At 41.1% G+C, this 20,078-nt stretch overlaps 1 protein-coding gene across 1 annotated transcript in view; it reads right to left on the bottom strand.

Moving 5' to 3' along the window:
- Window positions 1-7,276, bottom strand: part of CAP2 (cyclase associated actin cytoskeleton regulatory protein 2) — a 68,554-nt gene extending 61,278 nt beyond the window's left edge. The window contains exon 1 of the mRNA XM_080378241.1: window positions 6,977-7,276. The gene's annotated coding sequence lies outside the window, so the exon portion shown is untranslated. The remainder of the gene's footprint in view (window positions 1-6,976) is intronic.
- Between the last annotated feature and the right edge of the window lie 12,802 nt (window positions 7,277-20,078).

Raw genomic sequence — 20,078 nt, forward strand, 5'->3', positions numbered from 1 at the left:
TCAAGAAGAAACAATCTGTAATGAGCCCATAGGGAAAAGCAGTATAGTAGCATAAGGGAAAAAATAATAAACATACAATGACTTATCAGGCATGTAAAAATGGCAGTTCTGAATACAGGAATGGTGCCACCTTGTAAAGTACTGTATTATTCTGACAAACTTCAGCAAGAGGTCGTATAAAGTTCCATGGTCTGTTTTACTTCCTAGGACTCTTAATTTAGAAGGAAAAGAAGTGACTTGTTAATTTCTTTGGTTTCTTTTCTTTCCTAAGTACCAGTCCTTCCAAATCCACCTAGCATCTGCAAAATTATGCCAGGTTTCGCTCATGCTCATCATGTGAGATGCTACAGGTCAGATTTTGCTTTTCCACTCTATGCCAGAAAAGGACGGATGCCTAAAACAGAGTGCAGGCAGCAGTGTGGCATTTTAATTGTATCTAACATTCCTACCCTGCTTGGAAAATCATAATCTAGAAGTACAGCAGCCTGCACATGTGCTTTCTCTCATAGTCTTAATAAATTGCTACTGAGATACGAAATAAAATATAGAAAAAACCTAGATTGCCAGCTGGCACTATCACAGAGCCAGTCATGAACATTTTATAGATCCAAAGTACTGTGTCCTCTGGGAGCTCTTCTGTACAATATACATCAATCTACATGAAGGGAGGGGAAAATGTGTGCACATTCTTGAACATCCCTTCAAATTATAAAAGCATCTTATGGCACTTCATTTCTGAGAAAAAGCCCCCACAGTGAGCTTGAGCCTGAAATGGCTGCCTTTCCTACACTGCCGTTCAGATGTATGCACCGACCCTGAGCTGTGCTGAGCGGGCAGTCTCTTTGCCACCTTTGGCAGCACACCCAAATTCCTGCTGCACCCCATTCTGGTCCGGACAATGAAAACCCCCTGGCTCGGGGCCTCAGGGGTTGCTCATTCCCAGGCAGGGCCCAGAAGCTGCCTGGTTCTGGCTGAGTGGTGATGAGGAGCCCCTGAAGCTATTTGGGTCACTACCATGAAACATTTTGGGTGGAGAATGCAAAGCAAGAGAGTACTAGGTGGAGGAAAGTGCATGTTGGTAGGCAGACGGAAACATTACCTTGTACGGTTTGTGGTTTGTTTCCCATTAGCTGTATGGGAGGAATGTAAACAGAGGCTTGTCAAACTGATGTCAAATGGGATTAAACCAGAAGACCTCTCAGTAAAGCCCTGCGCAGTTTCAAATCAGAGCTTTTGGTGATCTATTTTCCTTGGTTTGCCTCTACAGCTGCTACTAGCTCCTTTGGAAGCAATGATCTTTTAAATATAGAGAAAGAAATATCTTTTTTTTTTATCCTAATAAAAGATATAGTCATGTATATCTAACAGTATTAGAATTTTGACAACTATTTTTGTTGTTAGAATGGACAAATGTTATAAATGGAATAGCAAAAAGACAAAAATGTCTATGTGACTTCTGCTTTTTGTGGATGTGTGCACCATTTTGATTGATAAGTTGGTTTGAAGTCTTGGCTGGCTCTAGTATACTCATCACACAATACTTCTGCCTATAGCTCAATGTGTGTGATAAAACAACTGGTATGCTTCGAATGAGTCCTCTATTGCTGTGCATGTGTGTGCTACCTAAATTATCTTGTCTATGGAATTCTCTCTTTGGCATACCCTCTCTGGTTTCCAAGGGTTATTTTTTATAAGCAGAAAAGATTTTTGTGCAGAAGAGGAAAAAGGGGGTTCATGTGTAACCTCTTCCATTTAACCGAAGTTTTTCCTTTGTCTGGGTTTATGCTGTTGGTACCACAAAGCATACTTTGTTTGCATTCTGGCTCTTCCTCTGCTTCTCTCTCTCTCCCAGTGATCAGGCTGCTGTCTACAAAAACATGCAGGAAAGGAATGGAGGCATTTTTGAATCCCACTGTTTAAAAAATATTACAAAACTGCTTTGTAAAACAATCTCTATTTTGACAAGTACCCCTAAGACTGCTGACGCATTTTAGATTTCTTATCACATCCCAGTTTAGTCCCATAATTATGGGTGAGCAACTGCACACGTCAAGCTGCGTGTCTACAAATCAATGTAATAACAGCATGGACTATGGTTAGGTCTCTGATAATTTAATATTTGTTCTTTAAAATGTGTCATGTTCATGTATGTGCTTAGTATCTCCTGGAATATCAGTTCACTTTCTAATTATATGTAAGTTCTGTGAAGAGCTCCTATCCCTTGCTGAATAACTTTGACTGTCTTACTAATTTTAATATCACAAAGAACAAGTTCATTATTTAATGATATACTGAAGCAGTCAAGTCTTGACAGTCTGTGTAAGCATGATTGACTTAAAATAACCAAGGCAACCCAGTTTCTAAGTGCATTCTCCTATTCTTTTTATGCTCCCTTTTTGTCACCACTGCTCATAGTCTTTTGTCTTGATTTTATTTTCTTCTCTCCCTCCAATGAAGTGTAAGAGTTTTAGTATCTCTCCAATCAACAGAAACACAGTGTTCTTAGCCACCTCATTTGCTATGTATTAGTGTGGTGCTCTTCATGTAACCAAGCATCCTAAAGGCCTTACAAGCCATTTAATTACCTGTCACAAGTCCAATTACTGTATGCAAGCAGGCTGCCCTGCTGAACCGAGAAAATACTGCATGCAGGCATCGATATTATTAAAGTGCTTCAGTTTATAATAACTGAACAGTAAGATTCTTTATGCTACGGTTCCAACCAAATTGAATTTGCACTCTCCGAAAGGGTAAACTCCACAAAGTACAAACCCTTATGGAGTGTTTCAGTACTTGTGGGATGTGAAAGGAGAAAAGCAAAGGGGGAAGTTAAAACTAAGCAGATAGCGTTGCAAGCTCTAGAAACACAAGCTGTGAAATGTCTTCTGCAGAAAACATGAGACAAGAGTTATTCAGTACCGCAGTTAGTAGGGGTTTTCTTTGCTGTGAGGGAGGCCTTTCACAACACTTCCACACCCTATCTCTCATGCATATCCCTATCACACCAAAGCCTGAATAGCTGGGCTTGACTTCAGCCAAGTTAGGTAGTGTTCTTGCTCTTACCAGAACATCCTGCTACAATTATGATCTTGGCACTCTCTCTCTGATGGTCCCAGGCTGCCCAGCCCAGGCTGCAGCCCATGGCTCTTCTTCCAGCATGGCAGCAGCCAGGAAGGCTGAAGCAAGCTTTTTGCCATTTGAGTACTCCCTTTGCTCTGCAACTCATTTGTGATCTTCATTGATCCCATCTCCTTCATCTTCGCCCATCTCCCATTATAAAATTCAGCCCACCGGTTCTGCAATTCTGCTAGCATTGCAATGTGTCGTGCCTTTGTTTCTGATTGAAGATGAAGTGGGCCACCTGCTACTAAAAAAGACCTTTCTATTTCCTGCTCTAACCTGCTTACTACTTAGAGGTCCTGGCAATCTATGCAACCTTGCTTACTTACAAGATCTTAGACATTGAGCTATTTATGCCTCCTGTTTCAGTCTGAGGTGTTGTGAAACCCAGAAAGATCAAACTGGACCTACCCTAGGTGATTGTAAAGTTTGCCTTTCCTATAACGGTTGCTTTAGAGGACCCAGAGCTGTTAGGTGAATTATTCTGCTGTTTCTTCTCTCTAAACAATGGCAGATTACACATGGAAATGTAAATAAACCTTTGCATTGCTTCCAAAAAGCAATTAATGTAGTATTTAAACTAATACAAAACATAAAGTCAATGCATAGGATTTGAACATGTCTTCTTGGAAAAATATGACACTATTCAATTATGTACTTGAGGATTTACCTGTTGTGTATATATGCTACAAAAGCATTACACCTTTGATTCCCAGCACACTACTACTGCTATTTTGGATTTTACAAGCAATTTCTTTAGCCTGCTATTCTCTGAAAAATTGTGGGTCAGATAGAGCAATTTCCATTAGCATATACTCAGGAAAGCAGTCTCAATGGGACCTTTTTTAGTAACAAAAAGTCCCTGAAATTTGACATAGTCAGAATAACTTATATACACAGGTAAAATGACAACAGTAGCCAGTATGTGTATAGACTAAGGCCATGTCTATACCCTAAACTCTTGCTAACATGGTGTCAAAGATCACAGAGGTTTAAGAACCCCCAAAATCCATACCCTTGCTGAACTAGCATAATCTCTGCCATAGATGCAACTGTACTTACGTGTGCTTTTCTCATTTCAATATACAATGCTTAGTAGAGGTGTTGATATTCTGGTATAGTTCTAGTGGTGATATTCTGAAGTATAGCAGAGCCTTTAGAGTTCAAAGAATTTATTTGAAGAGTCAGTAAACCATATCTGCCAAAATTATTGATTTTCAAAAAACACTGGAGTAACTGGAGCCGTTACCCGGTACCTCAGGAAAATGCCTAGTTCCCAGTTGCTCATCCTGTTGCAGAAGGTGCACTCAAAATTTTAAAGAAAGAAATTAAAATTATTTCTATATATGAGGGGTGCCTCATCAAGCAAAATCTTTTAACCAGTTCATAATAAAACAGCTGTCTGAATAACTGCCAATAATTTGTACCTGATTTATTGCAGGTGTTTTGGTTTTGCCCCAATAAGATGATAATTAAAGAATGTTCTCTAAAGAATGTAGGCAGCAACTACAACAATTAAGAGTTTGCTGCTGTTGCACATATGTTAAAACTTGTGCAGAACCACAAAGAATATTTCTTCAACATATCTGGCAGTTCAAGATTTTTCTCTCCAGAGTTCAAACCACTTGCAACATTCTTGTCACTGACAGATCACAGATTGAAACATGGAAAGATGATCTGACTTGCTCCAGGTAATGTTGCAAGTCAGTGTCAAGGCTGGGAGCTGAATACAAATAACCTGCTTCCCAGCCCTCCTCACTGCACTATACTTCTCTTCTAATACCTGCTAATTCAGATTCCCAGGAACTTTAGTCCTGGGGGCTTTTTTTTTTTTTTGTAACTTAGGGTCCCCAATGTATTTTACATGGTTAATAACAATTACAGTGGGATTAGAAAATCTAATGGGGTGTGTGTGTGTGTGTTAATACATGTAATCAGTACCCTTGCTCCTTATGGTGTATCAAGAAGCCCTTTTCTCCACTGAAGCGTGTGAGTGAGTGCCATAGCTGGCAAAGAATAATGAAAACATGTCATAGGTTGGTTCTGCTGTAATAGTAAATAATGCACAGCCTCTTCATTTTTCTTTAATAGAGAAAACATATTTTATTCATTACATTCGGAGTTGTGCCTGTCCACCTTCCACAGCTGAGCAGCATTCATTTGAGGGGGAAAGATGCAAATGAATCGTAAGAATATTCTGAAGACTAGCATTTTTGTTATGCCGAAGACCAAAAAGGACCATATTGCTGTATGTGCCTGGCTTTTCTGCAGAAGGTGGATTGCCTTTGTTCTTGTGCAAACTTGCTCAAAATAGAATCACTGTTATGAAATCCTTGTGCTGAAGATGTACAGGATCAGAAAAAAAGTTTATTATAATTTGCAAAATAAGTAATTAAAAGGAAATGCTAGCATAAAGTTCACATAAAATTAGGATATTTGACTCAGTCATGTCTTAAAAGGCCAGCTTTGAGAGTGGCATATTGCATTTCTACACATTCAATCGACCACTAAATAATTTTTGAAGTTACATTTCTTAAGTAGGACTGGTTTCCCGATTAGTTTCACAGAACAATGAAAAATGCTAGTCCATGAACCATTGCCACTTTTGCCTGGCTTCGAAATAAATTAATAAAAATTTTCAGTATTGATCCCACCCAGCCCCCTGTTAAACGGGCTCCTTCCAACTACTTCCTAAAGGCCTCGCCTCTGTGTAGGTTTTTTTCTGAAAGCATTTTCCATCATTAGAAAACAACCACATTTAGGCAATGCATGTGAAGATAGCTTTCTTCCCCAGAGGGTCTTTGTTTTTAAGACTGCCCCTATGCATTATGAAATCTGAATTTTACTTGATAAAAATCCTCACTGTTGATCCTGTAACACCAAGATACAGATCTATAGCAATGCCTGGAGCACAGGGCAGATTGCACATTTTCAGGTGGGGTCACGACAAGCTCTCCTGGGCTGTGGTGCCTGGCCGGGGCAGCGCTCCCTCCAGATGTGAAGTTCCTGCAAAACGCAGCATCTGGGCTCCACGCTGCTGCACTTCTGCCTTCCTCCTGCCCCCTCTGCGCATCGCCTTGCATTTGCGGCATCCCTTACAGATTTTTATATTAAGGTATACATTCTGTCTGCAGATCTGTCACCCTAAGATGCTGTTTAACCCTTATCTCTGGGCTAAACCCGTAGGCTGTGCAGTCACCTCCACACACACGCCTCCGGCTCCGCGGGTAGCGCCCAGCTCCCCGCGGAGCCGGCGCTGCAGCTCCTACCTCACCACTGGATCACCTCACGCAGGTTACGAGAGTTCAAGACCGGCATGGCTGGGCAGGGCCAGCCCTGCAGGAACAACCGGAGGGTATCCTGAGTAACCCGGGGCTGGGGCGCAGCCGAGAGGTGCCCCCGGGGCTCACTGACGGCTGCGGCCGGCGCTGGCCGCGGGATCGGCCCGAAGAGGCCCCCTCAACCCGTGGCGTTGGGCCCGGGTCGTTCCCCCCCTCCGGTTGCTTCCTCCCCGCGGCTCCTCCGCACTCGCCCCCGCGGGCAGCGGCCGGCCGCGCCTGCCCGCCGCAGGTGACAGGAGGGAGGCTGAGGGGCCGGGCCTGACCCACATCGAGCGCCCGGGGCGCAGCCGGCCGCCCCGCAGCCCCCGGCCCCCGGCCCCGGCCCGCGGCGCCCCCTCCCCGCTGCCTCCCCCCACAAGATGTCCGCTGCCGCCCGGCCGGGCCCCTCCGCGCCACCGCCAGGAGCGCAACCACGGCCGCGGCCGCGCCGGGCCCGCCCCAGCCTGCCCGGGGCCGGCGGGGTCGGGCCGCTCCCCGCATCCCGCCCCTCCCGCCGCTGCCTGCTCTTGGGTTACCTGCTTTGATGACCCGTGTAGCCTGTTTTTTTTCTCCCCTCCTCTCTGCAACGAAAATCCGTGGCCGGTCACTCGCTCCCCCCCTCCCTCGCCTCGCCTCGCCTTGCCGCTGCTCTCCTTCCTCCTCCTCCTCCTCCTCCTCCTTCTCCTCCTTCTCAGCGGGAGCCGGTGTCAGTCAGTCACATCAGCTGCCCGGGCAGGCAGGGAGAGAAATGCCCGGCAGCTTCCGGGAGTGCCAAATAAAGACAAGTCCAGAAAGGGAGAGAGACGGTGGCAGAGATGGAGAAAGAAAGCAAAAAGTGGGTGGAGTGTGAAAATGGAGGGAGAGGGAGAGGGAGAGGGAGAGGGAGAGGGAGAGGGAGAGGGAGAGGGAGAGGGAGAGGGAGAGGTGTCTCAGCGGTGGCTCAGTGCTGGAGACGAAATGGCAGTGGTGGAGCATCACGGAGGAGCACAGGCAACCAGGGTAGGGGCACCCATGGCCACCGGCGTGGTGGCCCCGCTTGCCCACTGGACACAGCTTGGGTGAGCGGGAAACGAGCACCCCGCACCACACAGGCCTGGCCCACACTGTGAAGGGAGAGTGGGGTCAGCGTGGAAGCCGTCAGACCCCTCACGTGGCAGGGGAGGCAGAGGGCAGCCCCACATGCACCAAGATAGTTCATCGTGTCCTCCAAGGCAGACTAAACCCTACCAACCCGACCACTGCCATGGCTGGGCCCGCAGTGGGGTCGCTGCCCTCAGGAGTACGGCCATAAAATCAGGACTTCTCCCAGTAGGCAGACGCTCATGCCCAGGCCCTGTTTGTCAGGCTCTGTGTGCTTCACGCTAGTCCGTACCCCTGGCCAAATGGGAACACACGTGGTTTCCAGCCAAGCGGTCTTCGGCACAACGTGGTCCCAAGGGGCATCTGATCATCCGCCTGAAATCTGCTTCATTTCCATGTACCAAATGAGCTGGCTTTCTGCACAGAAGTCTTGGGAGAAGACCATGAATTCACAGCCGTTAAAGGAACAATTTACTTTTGAATGGAAAAACAATTCATTAGTTAGTGATAATGAAAAAGACCACATACAGTTTTCCAGTCAACCATGTGGTTGTGCAAGAATTGGTAGCGCTTTTCCCTATAAAATACATAGCTTATTTTAGAAGACTTTATGTTTCCTTTCTGGTGGTTTGACAACACCACCATAAAAAATGAATGTAAGGATTTGTTTTAATTGTGCAGCAGTTACATGAGGGCTGAGGAAAGTTGTATTTTAACAAGGATGCCATAGTTAACAGCGGCTCATAGACCTCACATGCCTAAAGACAGCATTAAGCAAAAGCAAGCTGACTGCAAGGATCTGTCTGGGATCCAAACTCACTAGTGCAGACCATGTAATTGTCATTGGAAATTGCAAAAAATCACTGCTGCAGCTTCCTGTACGCAGTGAAAAGAACTACTTTGCCTTGGCATGTATAAACAGCCAGATGAAATCAACAGAACAGCACTGGTTTTAAACCAGAGGGTCTTCACAAACCTTCCAAAAGGGAAAAAAGTAATATGGGATTGAAGACCTGATTGCAAAACCACACAGAACACAGAAACTACTTAAGAGAGGTGAGAAACAAGCCCAGAAGATCTCTTTCTGGAAAGAAAACCCAAAAGGATTAAGAAACTATGAAACTACTAAATTTAGATTAAAGCTCAAGGTCCATATTCCATACAACTCAGAGAGAAGGAAAAAATCCCAGCACCCAGCAGTGTCAGAGTGATAAGTTGAAGGTTTGGTATGTTAAATGCCATTGAATTTCTTTACAACGTCAATTTAATTTGAGAAAAAAGTTATGTACTTGGCTGACAAAAATTTTTACAAGCTTACTGTAAGAGCACAGTCAAGCACTCCACATCATATTTTTACATCATAGGCATGCAGAAAAGAGGGAAAAAACCACTGGGCATTTTCTTTCCATGGAAAGTTTTAAGAGGTTACCAAACTGGCAGATGCCCTACATATCTAAAACAAGCTCCCTATAACACATCTTCGCTCCCGTCTTCTAGTGTTTTCTTCACAAAACAAGCAAGTTATTTTTCTCTTCCCCAGGAGAATGTTGGCAAACTTAAAAGGCTAAGGCTAAGGTGAAGGGAACAAGAAGTAATAAATTTGGTAAGAAGGGAAAAAAGGGGGATTCAGTAATTGTAAAGTGACCTCATAATACAGAGGCAACCTAGTGGCAAGCAAAGATGTAAGATGTAACGCCTGAAAACATTAGAGAGGAGCGCCTTGTGGTTTCTCCGTAAATGAAGGTAATCATAAAAGGCAGTTCTGTAAAGAACTGTAGTTATTAACTCAGGTCAAGCAACATCCCCCTAAAGAGAAGAAAGGAATGAGAGGTACAAATTTTGGACTTCGCAAAATATTGTATGTGCAAAAATATTGAGTAGATGACATGCTGTTGTTTCATCCCTTCAAGGAAAAAGAAGGCTTGGACAGCAATAAAAAATACGTTTTGAAAATGCTTGGCATTGGCATCAACTGAAACACTGAGCAAGGAATGACTGGAAGATCAGGCTTTGGTGCTGAGTACTTTGTCCGCTGTCTAACAATGCATTCATATATTGGCTTAGATTTATATGCAGAAAGTACATTGATGACAGTAATTGCAACATTAAAAGTTACAGGATTTTATTTGTATACTTTTTTTTAGTGGGGACAGGGTCACCAACTTCAGGATGAAAACATCCAAAACCCCCTTACAATTCTAATTTATGCTGTAGTCCTCCTGAAATTATGAGAAACTCTTATGCAAGAAGCGCAGTAATACCCCTTTTGTGGGAAGCTGCCAATTAAAATATAGTAGTTGGTGGAGCATAGTGTACAGCATTTAATATAACTTTATAATTTTTTTTTTCATTTTGCTTTCTGACTTTGCAGCTGCAGACAATCAGTGCCAAGGCTGTCATGTTTTATTCCCTTTTATAGAAAAATGTATTTCTGAAGTTGTGCAGGGATCCCAAAGTACATGTCAGAGGCTGTAGAGATAGGCTATCAAAATCTCTATAGAATGACAGCATTGTAACCTACTTAGAAGAAAATACTCTGGTGCATCTTTTATTTGCATATATGCTTTTTCACAGTAGAAAACTATTGAAAATGTTAATGCTTACCTTCCCAGAATTTGTTGAAAATGGACTTTCAATGTATATGACTGCAAAATTTCCCTATTGATACAAATTGCATCTCAATGAATCGTAGATGAGTTTGGAGAAAACCACAAATATTGACGCTCATTTCCTTGATTTCATTAAGTCTGTCCTTGCTGGGGCAATGTGGAATATATTAATAGGAATTAAAATTTCACAAGCACTTACTGATGTGAAAATAAATTCAGATATGTGAAAATCTTGGTAGTGTGGCGTGCTGAATCTGCTTAAATAATATTGGAGTGCATTCAGGACATGTCAAGATGCCTTTTTGTTACCAAATCTGCTATTCAGTCATCAGAATTTGAAAACCAGCATATAGCTACTTAACTGAATGGATCTGTGAAGAGCACTTTGTGGTTATCCTGCACAGATCAAGCGTCAAAACAGAGGAAAAAGCAGGAAAGATTCTGCCAAAGAAGTGGAATATTTCTCCTCTTTCAAACTAGGCGAAATAAGGCTGAATCTGCCATCATTCAATCTGATCACCTGTAAAATAAGATTAAGGCAGATTCAAATTACATTTAGTTTCACAGATGTCACTCTACTGCTTTTTAATCTTTTCTCTGTATTCTCTTTCATGCAGTAAGCTCTGGGGGTGTGGACTCTCATTTCACTATTCTACATTAATTAGTTGTATGCTTCTCTTTAGGCATGGCAACATAAAAAGTTAAATAATAAGCACGTGCTTATTGTTGTGTGTGTGAGTAATGGCATCCCTGAGTAGCAAAGCACTTAGGCATTCCAGTTGTATTTAAGCAGCTTGTCACATAGGGAGGGAATTACTCACTTGTTTATAATTCAGTATATGTTTAACGGATTTGCTGAATCCAAGGGGAAAATGTCCTGATTTCACAAATACTAATCTTTGTGACTACTTGTACTAATGATAGTTTTGCAGTTTAATGCAGTTCTGTGGAGCTGTTCTTTTGGGAAAGCTATTCGGTGAATATTGTAGGCTTGGGCCTCAGTTCTGCTAAGTATTTACATTGCCCTATCTATTTATTATCATGAGATTCAGGCTTGTGTTGTATTTTTGCTAAAAATCCTGTTTTATACAGTACTGGATTTTGGCATGGATTTCAAGTGAAGTTTCTTGGGTTTTGTTTAGTTACGGGCAGAGAGGAAGTTACTGAGAGAGGAAGGAAAGCAAAATGTTCAAGTGTACGAGTGTAGTGTTGTCATGTCACCTTGACCTACTCCTTTGCTCTGTATGAAACCTATGGAAGCAGCAGTCAAACAGAATGAAGTCTTACTCATTGGTCAGTGTTAGTTTTCCTGGTTTAGAACTGGTAACATTTCTGTCTGAGCTTCTTAGTTCTGTTTTCATCTTTCTTTCAATCTAGGCTGTAGGGGATCTTTTAAGAGACTGGCAGTGTCTCCTCGTTATGCATCGGTACAACCAAACGAAGTGAGGTACGGCCTGCGGCTTTGGAGCTGGATATACAGATCTGCTGTGACAGAGTTTCAGGACTCTGTGCTGCCACTGTTCCAGCCCCAAATGCGAGCCATGAGGCATCTTATGGGATAATTGCAGCTGGTTAAATGTCCGTGCTCTTGACCTTGTCATTGTCAGTGCTTTGTAATCCAGGTGTCTATGGAAAATACAAGTGTACCCAAATACTGCCAAAAGTCAGAAATGACTGAAAATGTTTTGTGGTATTCTTCACGCCACAGCTTCTTTGACTCATTCAAAATGTCCCAGCATCCTTAAGAGCTCCAGTCACTTTCAGAATGCATGAATGGGTCAGACGTGAAAAGTCTGGTGTTTTATTCTGTGTTTTCTTGTGGCTGTAGTTTTCTCTTACTAGACGACATTCTTTTGCTTGTTGTCTGCTGCTCTGTTTCTTTCATCGCCATGTGTATGATGGCATTAACATCATGATCAGAGCTTGTCAAGACTTGCTGTGTCTACATCATCGGTAAAATGCATCAGTCCTCTTCATGTACTCTTCTCCTAGCAGTTAATATCCCTCATCTAGTGTTCAGTAAGAATAATTTCTGCTTATTATCGAGGAGGTTCTGCCATGTCGTACTTTTTTCCCCAGTAAATCCAGATTGCAAATATTTTTTTCAGCCCCTATAGGTAGAAAGTATAGAGTCAGCTCTAACCTTTTTCCTGGAATGACTTACCAATGATTCCCTGAGATCAATGTTTTGTTGCATAGGAAAGCCCAGACAGCTGGTGCAGCAGAAGTGCTGAAAAATCCCGACACACAGAAAATAGGTTGTGTTTTTTGTTTTTTTTTTCTAAAAAGCTGGAGGTGTTTGAGATTTTTTTTGTTGATGTTTCTGAGATGTGGAGGAATAATCAAATAATGAATTCAAGGGTAACTATACAACCCACTGGGCTAGAAACTTAATTTTTGTTTAAAATAATTACACAGTCACCCAAAGCTAGGAAATGGTGCTTTAAGGAAAACAACAAATTGTGCAAATTTGTGGTAAGATCACACTGATAACTTGGTGACACCATTTTTTACAGAGAGAACACTTTGTAGGATATAAACAAATAGCAATGTGGGCAGATAACCAATGTGTATTCTGACATATATTTAGTGCTGTTCCAAACACTTAACTAGACTGTGCCCTTATTCGGACAGTGGTTTGTAAGAAGCATAACCCCAATTGCAGTCATTACAAGCCAAGTAAGTTAAAGAAACCCCTTTAGAGACAGAATACCTCTGTTCTTCCACAACAGTTAATTAGCTATTGGGTGACATTTGCTACCCACTTCTGCCAGTGCTGTACCTAGCTGGTTTTGTCCATCCCTGAGCTCCTTTGTGCTGGATGGATGAGGAGAAAGCGAGATAGCGTTCAGTCTCTGTTAGATCAGTTCACTCAGGCAGGCAGAAAATAAAGACCTTTACCTTGCCATGTTCACATGCTTGCACTTGTCCTGTAAGAACCCATTTAGCTATTGACAGGTACCTTCTGTCCATACACTTACTACCCTAGTATAGAATAAAGGGGGAAAGACCACAAGTTTTGAATGTGGTCTCTGAAATGTTTTACTTAGTTCTTGAAAGGTGCTGAGGTTATTTATGCTTTTCTAATACAGAACTGGAATGCCAGGGGCAACAGCAGCATGAATTTTCTTCTGCTCCTCCAACCTCTCCCTCAACCAAGGGCTTGAAGAGTGAGGATATCTCAGTTTTATAGCCTCCTGCAAAATGAGACTGCTGGCAAGGATCCCTAGGTACAGTACATTACTTATAGTAATGTGCAGTTTTGTCAGCCTAAATTATTATTTTACAAATTATGACTACCTAGATTAGGTACAAGGAACTGATCAGGCACAGCAGCACAGTGCCCAGCGCAGTCCCTTACGTTTCATATTCTCCATGGCAAATGGAGTGGCCATCTTTTTATTCTGCAATATTTCGAGAGCATTTTAAAACCAGCCTCCTTTTCTGAAATCTGTCCTTTTTAATACATCTTTTTCCCATACAGCTGTGCCAGAAGGATTTCCTCTGTTGAGTACAAAAGGGTTTGTTCTTTTATAAAAAACTTTATAATTTTAAAGTCAAAAAAAAAGCTTTAGTTTAAATCAAGCCAAGTGCTGGAGTAGAATAGACTAGACTATTTCAGTTGGAAGGGACCTGCAACAATCATCTAGTCCAGGTAGCCAGATTATCTTCCTGTCTTCGTATTTTTTTTTCCGAAAAGGGAAGGAAGAAAGAAAAGGTACAAACTGTATTTAAATGTAATGCCTAAAATGGATTAGAAGGAACCATAAATATTTCCTACCGATGGGGTGAAATCCTGGTTATCCTCAAGTCACTGAGTGTTTTGTCACTGACTAACAGGGTCAGCCTTTCACCCTACATTTCTGGATTAATGTTTCACTTGAATAAATGTAGGCCAATGATTTCGGTATCAGAAATAATATTTTTGTTTCCAAACCAGTCATTTATTTCATTCTTATTTTCATGCTTTCCTATATTTACACAGACTCTGTACATACTGCACTGTATTTCTAAAAGCTATCATTTTCTTTAGAAAAGAACGTTGTTTGCTCTTCTGAATAATTCATCTTGGAGTTCTCCTTTAATCCCCCATCAAATGTGCCGTTCTTGTAAATTCATAAAGGAAAAGAAAGGAAAACAATGCTCTAAGGCTGATTTATGAATTAGACCATGAACATTAAAAATATATGAAGCCTTGGTATAAATAAGAACTTCAATTTAGATTCTGGTTCAGTAATATCAGTACCTCTGAAACAATACTATTGGTTGTATACAGACTTCCACTAATGTAACTGGCTTATCACCGAATATGAGAAAAGGAGCATGAGAGAGAAATATGATGAAGATTTGATGTTTAGCCTTGGGTAAATGTCTGACAATATATGTAGCATTTGAAGGAAACCAGAAATGCTTAGAGTACAATATAAATTCAACAGTATGTACAATGCAATTTATAGTATTTGTGAAACAAAGAAATAGTTGGTAAAAGGGCTTTTAATCCAAGTTCCTATATATCCTATTAGGTTAAAATATAAATATTTTAGATGCAAAGGAAAGGACCCAGAAGCACCTTCACAGAGAATCTTTGGCCCACAGGCACTTGTAAGGTCTTTCATTGGATTACATTTGATGTATGCTTGGATTAGCGAGAGACTTTTTGGCATCCCAGTGAGGTTCAGCTCTATCTCGTCCCTCTGATCTGTAGGAGGTCATCTGTCTCTACTGCCCAGCTGCTGGGCTATCTACAAATCTTTGTTGTAAGCAGCTCCAACTCCTTTTCCCAATATAAGATAGACTCAGGCATTGCAGCTTGTATAAAGTGTTGTTTCAAAGCCGTGTATCTTGTGGTGTTTAAGAAACCTTAAATGGTAACAACAAAAATCATTGTGTATCACCCTGAAGAATGCATTTACAAAGTCAAACCACTATTAAAGGTGCACATCTATGCCACAGCATATAAAAAGGTGGTTGTGTGTGTCTAAGGTGACCAATCCTGAAATGTCAGCCTCTTCCAGCCACCAGCTTCATTCCGCCTGTAATGATCAGCCAAACCTGTTTTGCTTATCTCTGCTTGGCTGCCTCAGCATGGTTAAGTGGTTTATCTGCAGCTTCTGTGACCTCCTGGGTACACACCTGAGTGATAAGCAAAGTTAGGAGCTACATCAGGATACCTCAGGGGTTGCATTTCAGCAGCAGCAGGGAATGAATTCTTTTGTCTAGCACTTAATAAAAGGAAAATAAAATGTGTTAGAGGAACAATGGAGTGACATCTTTTGGGGAAGTGAAAGGGAAGATGGTCCCCACATTAACATTCTTGGTACCATGGGCTGATCTACATCATCAGTTGCGGTGAGAAACACATAATCTCCTCTTCCCCAGTCATCCATCTGTATTTATAATAGTTCACTAGTGTTAATGTGATAATGTCGAAGAAGTTGAAGTATTTCTGAAGTGTAGCTTTCCCAGGCAGGAATCCTTGTGGTATTCACAGCAGATTTTCCTTAAACCCCTTTTGGAACAAATTTGGTAGAGAAGCTTATGTACTCCTTATGGAAGTTGTTTGAGGTTGATCTCTTCATTGGTTGTCCTGATTTTTGTGTGGTCCACAGGCAAAGGGTTGTGTGTCTTGTATAATGATTTACTGTTCAATTCATAAAAGCAGAACAGAATTTGTTTGCTTTTACTAGTTATATTTGTTACTACCTTATTCCACTCTCCTGCTGTCATTTTGGATGTCAGTTTCAGGAACTTAATCACAACCTTTTTAACGTCTTCATTTTCTGAAATGTAAATATTCATATTCAGGAGCACAACCAAAACCTAGATTTGAAGTTACCACATCACATTTCTGGCTGTTGGCTGGGTGCCAACAAATAACAAGCATTAGAACAATTAGTTTCACCTGTCAGTAAAAATACACATATTTATTCATGTTTCCTAATACTGACCAGGAAGAGGATGATGAGCAAAAGCTCAGATCCTCGGTGGTGTTTAGATCTCTTACAAAAATACATTTCAGTGCAGGCATTAAATAGAGGATGGGCAGTGCCATATGCACTTACGTGTCCTGGGGCTGTTTTTAGCAACTGGAAGTTCACACAGGTACCTTTTGGATCAAAACACCTGCTGATTTTAGTCCAGTTTTGTTTGAGGGTGAGCCTCGGGTTTAAAGGTCTGTTTGTTTCAGGTTGGTTGAAGTCAGCACAAGTTTAGCCATTGATTTGAAAGAGCAGGTGGCAGTCCTTAGGGGTCCACTCTGGTTCCAGCTGAAGTCAACTGAGTCACTACCTTTATTTAATAGGAGATAGCTGTACTTGAGCAAATAATTAGCAAAAATGTCTGCAAATGTCCTTTACCTTTGTGCAGCTGAATTGGCTCACCTTTGAAGAAAGCTTGTCTCCTTCAGATGTTGGGGCTGTTGACAGGAGCAGCAGTAGCAGCTGCTGTGTGTGGGGGGGTGTGTGTGTGTCTTGCCCGGCAACCTTACTCACTGATTGTGGATTTCACCTCCTACACTCCACCTGCACGGGGCATGATTACTCGGCTTCTACACAGCAGTGCTGGATGCAGCCTGCTGTTCATATTTGATTGAAAGGCAGTTGCAGTCTCTCGTTTTCAAAATCTTTGGGTGCTAGGAATGCAATTCCAGTCCCATTTATGCAGTATTTGTGAACTTCAGAGTAGCTGGAAAGGTGCAATTGCATGCAGAATGATAAGTACAAATGAATCAGTATTCTAGTAGGTCTGGTTTGTCATGTATGTATATACACATGTATATGCACATAGGAGTGGTCTGTTTTGTGTAAGGAACTGCAGTACTAATACTCACAGTAGTTGCTTCCCTGTTGTCATCGTACACATTGAATTGGAGAGTGTGCTGTTGGAATGCGCGCTCAACATAGAAGTATCCCTTTTTCTCTCTTACTGTTTTTCTTTGCTAGTACTTTTTTAGTTTGTAACTTTAAACAAAGTTACATTAACTTGTCTTTGATTATATTTGCACGATATATAAAATACAATATAATCAGTATATAATGTATAACAATTATGTAATGTGAAATATATATGGTATCTATCATACAGTATATAATATATTACATATTTTTTATATATATATATATAAATATCTACCAGAGAATCACAGAATTGTTCATGTTGGAAGGGACCTCTTGAGATTGTCTAGTTCATCCACCCCTAATTTTTTTTTCCCCAAATGATTTTTCATTTCAATAAGGGGGTCCTTTCATGCAGTTTCTTCTGACTTACTTAAACCATTTATGTGATGTATCCTAACAAAAAAAGAAACCAAAGATGAATATGTAAATTACATAACGTATATAAAATAAATGCACTTTTTAGAAAATGTTAAATTATTTCATCCAAAAGACTGATCACAAAGTTCAACAATGTAAGCAGCTATTGCTCCTTTGAATTAATAATAATATGATGATTTATAGCTTCTACAACTCTATATCTGTGTTATTCTATTATTCTTTAGAATAAACTTTCTAATTATGGGGTTTTTACGTCTTCAAAAACTGGTTTGATCATTCCATGTATGAGCCACACCCTGAAAAACCGAAAGGCTTTGCACACCTAATTTAAGATTTAACCTGGTATCAGTGTTAAACCTGTTTCAGTCTGGCATTCTCTTGCTTAAAATGCTGTAGGACTCGAGTTTGTTTGCTGGTTTAGCAAATCTATTTATTATAATCTGCCATGGCTTAGAACTTGATTCCTGCAGTTCAAGGTATATAATGTGCTTTTCTTCCACTAAAAATAATTGAGAAAAAAAATTCACTGACTTTTTTTTTCTTTTCAAGTTGCACTTTTCAAGTGCATTGAATGTAACAAAAAGGCCCAGCTTGATAGCACCGTAAGCTAAACTCTGGTAATTGTGCTCAGAGCAGACAACAGACAATCAGACCTCCTCACATAAACCCAGAAACCTTTAGCCTTTCACCTACATGCAGCTGGTTTTGTGTGCTTTTGCTGAGGTTTTCAACAATGGTCACAGTTGCTGATAACCAAGAACCAGACTGATATAATTCCTGATTGCTCCTAGGATTCTGAAAAAGTTTTGTGGGAATTAAAAAAAATGGCTTAATAATTCATGTTGCTTTAGGCTATCGTGACGCTACAGTATAAAAGATCCCTAGCTTTAGAGCTGCAGAATCCCTGGGAAGTTCAGGAACCTGACTCCACGGTGACCTTTTCTGAAAAAAAGGTCAGCATGCCACAGACAGATTTGCCAAGTCAACTGCTTTTCCCTGTAGACTAAAGCTTTGTGGTCTTATCCGCAGATCTGTTAGGAAACTTGGCCAAGCTACTGTTTTTTGTTGTTTCAGGCACAACTTCTGTGTTGAATGGACTTTCATACTACGTGAAAGTGATTTCAGTACAATGGAAGTAAACTTAGCATTGAAAGTGCTTAAAATTCATCCTGTGGCTCCCTCTACATTGTCTCCAAATTTTTTACGGTTTTAATGCAGATTTCCTAGATGCATTCATAGGTTTCATTTCTGTACAAATCTCCCTCTGCCATGTTCATGCTTCTTCTTCTTCTGCTCTTTCAAAGTTGAGGGGGGTGGGACCTATTTGGTATATTAAGGAATGATCTTCCAATGGTTTGAAGTAGCTTGGGATCAAAAAGTAACCTTTTTACCTCATTATTGCTACCTCATTATTTCCTATGCCAAAGAGCTTTTAAGTACAGGGGTTTGTTTTCTTTATTTTAGGGAGCATTTTGGGGGTACAAAATCTGGACATTCCTTTACCAGCTATTTTAAACACAGTCATAGAAGTGTTTTGACAGTTGGAGGTAGCTTGGCGTGGCAGTTTAGCTTTGACAGTGGCTTGGAGTTTTTTGCCTTTAACAGAAGATTAAATTTGGGCCAAACAAATATGTGCTCTTCACATACCCTTCCTTCAAACTCCTTTTTATGAGAAATGGGCATTAATACTGAAAAGACTGTAAAAGCTGAAGATTTTATTGTATTAAGTCTCTCCAGTTATCATCTTTTCCCCTATTTTCCTTTATATCTGTTCATTTGCATCTTGGATTAGGGTACCTGTTTAGGGCAAGAACTTTGAGTAGTTTTAGTTAATATATCTTTGGAGACAATTATGTGAATTTTTCTGTTAATATTTTAGAAGTAGACTCTTACCTGTAACAGTTGTTTTTACCTATTACATGTTTCAGGTCAGATTCTCAGTTCTTCTCAGGTCTCCAGGCCTGTACAGAAACCTGCAGAGATCTGCTGATTTAGAGCCACCGCACATCTGACGCGGCGTTCATGCAGTTATTTCACTGAAACATAATCTGAAACTAGGAATGCATATGCTGCTAATGATCTAAAACTTCATTTATGTGACTACTGTAGCAAAAATATATGCCAATTGACAGTGGCCTTTATATTGAATATCGTCAGGTCATTGTCCAGTCATGCCCACCACAGATTCCCTAACAGACCTAGAATTCAGACACTGGACACAGATGCAGTGTTGGAAAGTGGTTGCACTGACAGGGATCGGTGAGTCACGGACTGTTCCAAGTCAAAGATGTTACCCTCTTCATTTTTCATTAACCTCAGAAGCCTTGACCAAGGTACTTACAGCAGAGTAAAATATGAATATGCCAAATTCCTGTGTGAATCGCAGACCAAATGCTGTTGATCAAAAGCTGTGTGGCTAAACTTTGCAGCGAGCTTTTTAAGAATAACTTGCACTTGAGAGTCCCAGTGATACCTGTCACTGCTGCAGGTTCTGTGTCCAGATAGCTCTGCAGTGTTGCAGCTTAGCACAAATGCATTCACCTAGAATTTGTTATGTGCTCTAAGGAATAACTTGTCATCAAACCTGCATATCAGTAGCTATCTGTGTAATGAATAAAGATAGATTGTCCTCATCCATGGCAAAAAAGCAGGGGAACATACGTCAGTTGGCTGTT

Source organism: Falco punctatus (assembly GCF_963210335.1).
Source record: "Falco punctatus genome assembly, chromosome: 3".
Lineage (NCBI taxonomy): Eukaryota > Metazoa > Chordata > Aves > Falconiformes > Falconidae > Falco > Falco punctatus.